Source organism: Dipodomys spectabilis, unplaced genomic scaffold (assembly GCF_019054845.1).
Source record: "Dipodomys spectabilis isolate Male_0828 unplaced genomic scaffold, ASM1905484v1 ptg000102l, whole genome shotgun sequence".
In the NCBI taxonomy this organism is placed as follows: Eukaryota; Metazoa; Chordata; class Mammalia; order Rodentia; family Heteromyidae; genus Dipodomys; species Dipodomys spectabilis.
The window spans coordinates 4615559-4623441 of NW_024870779.1; positions in this window are offsets into that span (position 1 = coordinate 4615559).

Sequence of the window (7883 nt, forward strand, 5' to 3'; positions counted from 1 at the left end):
TCCTGCATAGCTAGGATTACAGGCATATCCCACTTGGCCCAGACCAATTTTTCATTTTTCAACTCTACAATTTCATGGGGTCACCAATCTCTGGCTCTGGCTTGAATTTTAATGAAAGCAACTGTGAGTTGATACTGACTTGCTACACTTATAATTGCAAACTAAGCCGTACAAATTGAGCAATAGTTCACCTTTATAAAGCAAAGAAACAAACAGAAAAAATGTCCAAATTATTTAATAAAGTGTTCTTACAAAATTATTCTTCCTGGACTGGAATAGTTCAACAGAGAGGAAAGATGAAAATGAAAGTGATTAAGCAGACAAGCTAAATGAACTGGTGTGTGGTGCAGGAGTAAAAATGTATAATTAGTGTTCACAACTTCAAAAAGAGCTATTGGAAGCTGAGGGCTGGTGGCTCACATCTATAATCCTAACTACTCAGGAGGCTGAGATCTGAGTATCACAGTTTAAAGCCAGCTAAGGCAGAAAATTCCATGAGACTGTTATCTCCAATGAAACCACCAGAAAACCAGAAGTGGTGCTGCGGCTCAAGTGGTAGAGCACTCACCTTGAGCTGAAGAGCTGAAGGACAGCGCCCAGGCCCAGAGTTCAAGTCCCAAGACCGACAAAAAATAAAATAAAAATAAAAATTACCATTGTGGTCCACTTTTGACTTTTAAGCATTATCAGAAAAATGCAGGAATATAACTTAATATTGATCTTTGTACTGAACTGACTCAAACTAGGACAAAAGTTATTGAAATTTGGGTTATCTGTGTGAGTTAAGCAAGAGTTGTTAGGAGACATAAATATCGGTTTTGGAATGGTCTCAAATTTGACTTGAGTAAGGCTGGGAAGGTGGCTCAGTGGTAGAGCTCGTGCCTTGCATGCATGAGGCCCTCGGTTCAATTGCTCAGTACGACATAAGCAGAAAAAGTTGGAAGTGGCACTGTGGCTCACATGGTAGAGCGCTAGCCTACAGCCGAAGAGCTGAGGGACAGTGCCCAGGCCCAGAATTCAGGCCCCACGACTGACCAAAAAAAAAAAAAAAAAAAGACTTGAGTTTTTTAAATGTATTTGAACCAAAATAACCTTTGAACTGGATATAGGGATATAGTAACATATGCCTGGGAAATCATAAGATCCCGAAGCCTGTGCCAAGAGGACCAAGAGTTCAAGGCCAACCTGGGCTATATAACCAGATCCTGACTCACAAACAAACAAGTGAAGCACTAACGGCTTATACCTATAATCCTAGCTACTCGGAAGACTGAATGAGATGTGAGGATCAAGGTTCAAGCCAGACAAATATGAATCATTCCTTTTTTTTTTTTTTGTCAGTCATGGATCTCGAACTCTGGGCCTGGGCGCTGTCCCTCAGCCCTTCAGCTGAGGGCTAGCACTCTACCACTTGGGCCACAGCACCACTTCTAGCTTTTTCTGTTTATATGGTGCTGAGGAATCAAACAGGGCCTCATGCATGCAAGGCAAGCACTCTACCACTGAGCCACCTTCCCAGCCCTCTTATCTCTAATCACTCAAAAGTGGCTCCCATTGAGCTGAAGAGCCCCAGGACCTACAAAAACAAAATTGTTTTTATTTTGTGCCAGTACTAAAGTTTGAACTCAAGACCTTATGTTCTTTTTTTTTTTTTTGGGGTCCGGTCGTGGGGCCTGAACTCTGGGCGCTGTCCCTCAGTTCTTCAGCTCAAGGCTAGCGTTCTACCACTTGAGCCACAGCACCACTTCCGACTTTTTTTCTTTTTGCTTATTTGGTGCTGAGGAATCGAACCTAGGGCCTCATGCATGCAAGGCAGGCCCTCTACCACTGAGCCACCTTCCCAGTCCAAGACCTTGTATTCTTGTTTGACATTTTGCTCAAAGCTGGTGCTCTACCAGTTGAGTCACTCCTCCAGTCCAGCATTTGCCCAGCTAATTGAAGACATAGTTTTATAGACTTTCCTCCTCCGCCCCCAGCCAGGCTTCAAACCATGATCAGGTAATTATTTGATTTAGACAATTATCTTCAGTAAGGATTATCTTCAATCCTTATAATCAATCTATAAAATAGGTATTAGACTTATTTTATCTGTGTAATAATGAGTTTAACGGTTATTTATTCAAGATCACATTAATAATAAAATATCTAAGAAGAGTCTCCAACTTTGTCTTGGTCAGGATTTCATTTATTACTTTAGCAATAGTAACATAAAAATACTGAAAATGGCCAAGTGCCAGGGGCTCACAGTCAGGACGTTGAGATCTGAGGACTGAGGTTTGAAGCCAGCCTGGGCAGGAAAGCTTATGAGACTCTTATACCCAATTAAACACCAAAAAAGCCAGAAGTGGAACTGTGGCTTAAGCAGAAAAACACTAGCCTTGATTAAAAAAAAAAAAAAAAAAAGCTCAGGGACAGTGCCCAGGCCCTGAGTTCAAGCCTCCAGGACTGGTGTATGCATATGCATTCATGCACACTCACACACACACACACACACACAAATATTGAAAATGACTATTGTCTACCAACTATGAATTTACTAAAAAAATATAGTGAGAAAAAAAATATTGTCCTTCATAACAAATGAGAGTATGTGTATCCAGGGAGGCATTTTGGAAGCATGAGAGAAATGGTAGAAATATTTTTAGCTTTCTTTTTTTTCTTTTTGGAGGGGGGTCCGGTCGTGGTGCCTGAACTCTGGGCCTGGGCGCTGTCCCTCAGCTCTTTAGCTCAAGGCTAGCGCTCTACCACTTGAACTGCATCACCACTCTGGCTTTTTCCTGCTTATGTGGTGCTGAGGAATCGAACCCAAGGCCTCACGCATGCAAGGCATGCACTCTTTCACTAAGCCACCTTCCCAGCTTAATCTTTCTTTTTCTTTTCTTTTCTTTGCTTTCTTTCTTCCTTTTTTTTTTTTTTGTCAGTTGTGCGGTCTGAACTCTGGGGCTGGGCACTGTCCCTCAGCTCTTCAGCTCAAGGCTAGTGTTCTGCCACTTGAGACACAGTGCCATTTCTGGCTTTTTCTGCTTATGTGGTGCTGAGGAATCGAACCCAGGGCCTCATACATGCAACGCAAAGCACTCTACCACTGAGCCAACTTCCCAGCCCTGGTTTTTTGTTGTTTTGTTTTGTTTTTGCCAGTCCTGGACCTGGGCACTGTCCCTGAGCTTCTTTTGCTCAAGGCTAGCACTCTATCACTTGAGCCTCAGTGCTACTTCTGGCTTTTTCTCTTTACGTGGTACTGATGAATTGAACCCAGGGCTTCATTCATGTTAGGCAAGCACTCTACCACTAAGCCACATTCCCAGCCCTCCTGTCATTCATGTGTGTGTGTGTATTATTTGCACCCAGAGTTCATTTTGCTCAGTTCATTTTGCTCAGAATATTTACTTTCTCTTTCTCCAGCCCAAATTACTAATCAACAGCTTTCAGATGGGGGTGTGTGTATGTGTGTGCGTATGTGTGTGCACGCGCAGGTGCGCATGTGCCCTAGAACTGGGACTTGAACTCAGAACCTCACCCTCTCACTTAGTTTTTTCATTCAAAGCTGGCACTCTACCACCTGAGCCACACCTCTACGGCTGGCTTTCTAGTTGTCAATTGTAGATAAGAGTCTCAAGGATTTGTCTGCTTGATCTATAGTTTCTAACCACAGGCCTCAGATCCCAGCTTCTTGAATAGCTAGAATTGCAGGAGCCACTGACACCCTGCAGCTTTCATATTTTTATTATTTTATTTACTTATTTTTGTGTCAGTACTGGGGCCTAAGCACTGTCTCTTAGCTTTTTTTTGTCAGTGGAGGGGCATTGTCCCTGAGCTCTTTTGCTCAAGACTCATAGTCTACCACTTTGAGACACAAAACCACTTCTGGTTTTCTGGGGGTTAATTGGAATAAAAGTCTCACAACTTTCCTGTCCAGACTGGCTTTGAACTGTGATCCTCAGATCTCAGCCTCCTGAATATACGATTACAGGTATGAGCCACTGGTCCACCACAGCTTTCTAACTTTTTCTTTCTTTTTTTTTCTTGCCAGTCAGTCCTGGGGCTTGAAGTCAGGGCCTGGGCACTGTCCCTGAGCTTCATTTGCTCAAGGGTAGCACTCTACCACTTGAACCCCAGCACCACTTGTGGCTTTTTCTGTTTATGTGGTATGGCTTAGTGGTAGAGTGCTTGCCTCTCTAACTTTTAAACTGAGAAAAAGATAGTAGTATTCCACTGTATAATTTGCACTATGCTAATTTATTACTTATTTTACAGGTGTTTAAAGATGTTAATGAGTTTACTTATGAGTTTACTTTCTTTAATGACTCAGGTTGGTGTCACAGGCCCAACTGCAGGCAAGGCACCTTGCCACCTTCTTCTCTAATCATATCATTCAAATTAGAACTGTAAGGTAAACCCGGTGCGGGTGGCTCAGGCTGTCACCCTAGCTACTCAGGAGGCTGAGATCTGAGGATCGCGGTTCTAAGGCAGCTGGGGCAGGAAAGTCCCTGCAACTCTAACCGTAGCAAAGGCCGGAAGTGGCGCTGTGGCTCAAGGGGTAGAGCGCTCGCGTGAGCTGGAGAGCTGAGGGGCTGAGTTCAGGCCCCACGACCTACAGGAAGAAAAAGAGGGGGGGGGAGTATAAACTACATTGCAAGCCCAACTCCATCTGCAAGCGTGTCAACAGCGTTCCCGTTCCAGCAGCCCAGACAGTGGGCAGCACTCTGCAGCTGGGGTTCGCGGTGCAGGGGAGCGAGCTCGTGTGGAGGTTGGAGTCGGTACCGTTTGCTGGGGTGAGCCACGAGGCCTCCGCCAGGCCCTTCCTCCGCAGTGTAAAAGGTGAGCTCAAAGTGGGCGTGGCTGGGGGCGGGCCGCGCGGGCCTGAGACCGGCCAGGTGTGCGCTGCTGGGGGGGGGGAAGGGGGAGGAGGAGGGAGCACCCAGTGGGAGGCCCACGCTGGCTTCCCCGGGACCTGCCCTGCTCCGGCCCCCGCCCCTGCCCAAAGCAGAAAAGCCAATGTGGCCCAGAGAGCCGGCCGGGTCTCCCCCAAACGCACCGCAATGGCGGCCCGATGGCTGGAAGGTATGATTGCCTATTGAACACAGAGGTGGAGATGACGCCCCGCCCCGGAAAAAAGGGCCTGCTCACATCCAGAGCAACTAGATGTGGTCTACATAGCTTGTTGTGATTACTGGGGCTGGGAAGGTGGTAGAGTGTTTGCCTTGCATGCCTGAGGCCCTGGGTTCGATTCCTCAGCACCACATAAAGAAAAAAGCCGGAAGTGGCGCTGTGGCTCAAGCTCTAGCCTTGAGCTGAAGAGCTGTGGGACAACGCCCAGGCCCAGAGTTCCGGACCCCCCAAAAACAAAACAAAACAAAAAAGAGAAAGTGAGGATTACTGTGTGTGGTTTCTCTGATACCTTGGAAATCATCTCTGTGAGACATTTGCAAAGTCTCCTTGTTTAGCTGCAGAGGGCATGGGCAAAACTCACCTACATTCTGGGATAGATTTGGAGCTAATTTAATTTTTCCCTTTTTAATTAAGTTATTTTTGTCTATCATGGGACTTGAACTCACAAAAATGAAAAAAATTGACTATCCTTTTTGTTTCAGGAACACTTTTTCCCTCCCAATCATGGGGCTTGAACTCAGGGCCTGACACTGTCCCTGAACTTCTTTTGTTCAAAGCTAGCACTCTACCACTTGAGCTGTAGTACCACTTCTGGCTTTTTCTGTTTATATGGTACCGAGGAATTGAACCCAGGGCTTCATGCATGCTAGGCAAGCACTCTACCACCAGTAATCCTAGCTACTCTGGAGGCTTAGATCTGAGGATTACAGATTGAAGCTAGAACCAGGCAGACTCTCACCTTTTATTTTGTTGTTGTTGTTTCTGGGCTTAAACTTTAGGCCTGAACGCTGTCCCTGAGCCTCTTTATGCTCAAGACTTGCACTCTACCACTTGAGTCAGGGCACCCCTTCCAGTTTTTGAGTGTTTAATTGGAGATAAGAGTCTCACAGGGACTTTTCTGCCTGGGCTGCTTTGAACCAGAGTTCTCAGATCTCAGCCTTCTGAGTATCTAGGTTTACAGGCTTGAGCCTCCTGTGCCCAGCTAGACTCTTCCCTCTAATGAGCAGAAACTCAGGATGTGGAGGTGTGGATTTTTTGCTTTGAGCAAAAAAGCCACCATGCTGGGCACTGGTGGTTCATACCTACAAACTTAGCTACTTAAGAGATGGAGATCCTAGGGTCCAGGTTTGAAGCCAGCCTAGGCAAGAAAGTCTGTGAGATTCTTATCTTGAATAAACCACTCAGAAAAAGCTGGAATTCGGCAATAGCTCAAATGATAAAGCACTACTAACCTTGAGCACTAGAGGTTTAGGGAAGTGCCTAGGCCCTAAGTTCAAAACCCATGACTGGCACATAAATAAAAATAAAAATTTAATTTATAAAGCCAAGCAAGAGAGAGAATTCAACCAGTACTGGTTAGATGAAAAATTAGCTGTGTACTGATGGCTCATGCCTATAATCCTAGTTTATGAGATCTGAGGATCAGTCTGGGCAGACATTTTTTTTTTTTTTTGCCAGTCCTGAGGCTTGAACTCAGGGTCTGGGCACTGTCCCTGAGCTTCTTTTTGCTCACAGATAGCACTTACCACTTGAGCCACATTTCACAGAGCATATTTCACAAGGATCAGTTTTCTTTTCTTCTTTTTTTGTCAGTTGTGGGGCCTGAACCCTGAGCCTTGGCACTGTCCTTCAGCTCTTCAGCTCAAGGTTAGTACTCTACCACTTGAGCCACAGCGCCACTTTTGGCTTTTTCTGCTTATGTGGTTCTGAGGAATCGAACCTAGGGCTTCACTTATGTGTGCAAGGCAAGCACTCTACCTTTGAGCCACCTTCTCAGCCAATTGGATCAGTTTTCTTACTTGAATTTTTCCATTCAAGAAAGGTTGGCTGGTGTTTTGCCACTTGAGTCACATGTCAAGTTCTAGCTTTTTGGCAGTTAATAGGAATTAAGACACTCATGGACTTAGCTGTCTGGGCTGGCTTTGAACCTTGATCCTCAGATCTCAGTTTTCTGGACAGCTAGGATTACAAGTGTAATAGCTAGCATCTGGCCTCTATATTTTTGTATTATTCTATTGCTTGTCATTTTTTTCATTGTTCTTTTTTTTTTGGGGGGGGGGGTCCGGTCATGGGGCCTGAACTCTGGGCTTGGGCGCTGTCCTTCAGTTCTTCAGCTCAAGGCTAGTGCTCTATCACTTGAGCCACAGCACCACTTCTGGTTTTTTTCTTTTTGCTTATGTGGTGCTGAGGAATCGAACCCAGGGCCTCATGCATGCAAGGCAAGCGTTCTACCTCTGAGCCACCTTCCCAGCCCCTCATTGTTACTTCTTACAACTTTCTCCTATTGCAAAAAGGGATCAAGGTATCAAGCTAATTTTATTCCACAAGTATATGATTGGCTAAACACTAGGTAAATTTGAAGCAAAAAAGATTTGTGAAAGCAGAGAAACTAGTAATATGGGGATTGCATTAAAGGCTTTTGTGTAAAGAAAATGACTTGTTATGCATTTCTACTGAAACCTGAATGGTTTTAAATTCTTTGATTAAAATGATCAGTTGTTTTTTTTTTTTTTTGGTCCAGTCGTGGGGCCTGAACTCTGGGCCTGGGCGCTGTCCTTCAGCTCTTCAGCTCAAGGCTATCGCTCTACCACTTGAGCCACAGCACCACTTCCGGCTTTTTTTTTCTGCTTATGTGATGCTGAGGAATGGAACTCAGGGCCTCATGCATGCAAGACAAACACTCTACCACTGAGCCACCTTCCCAGCCCTAAAATGATCAGTTAATAAAACAAGAAGAGCAAAAACTTCATGAAGAAATAAAGAAACCTGGTTTT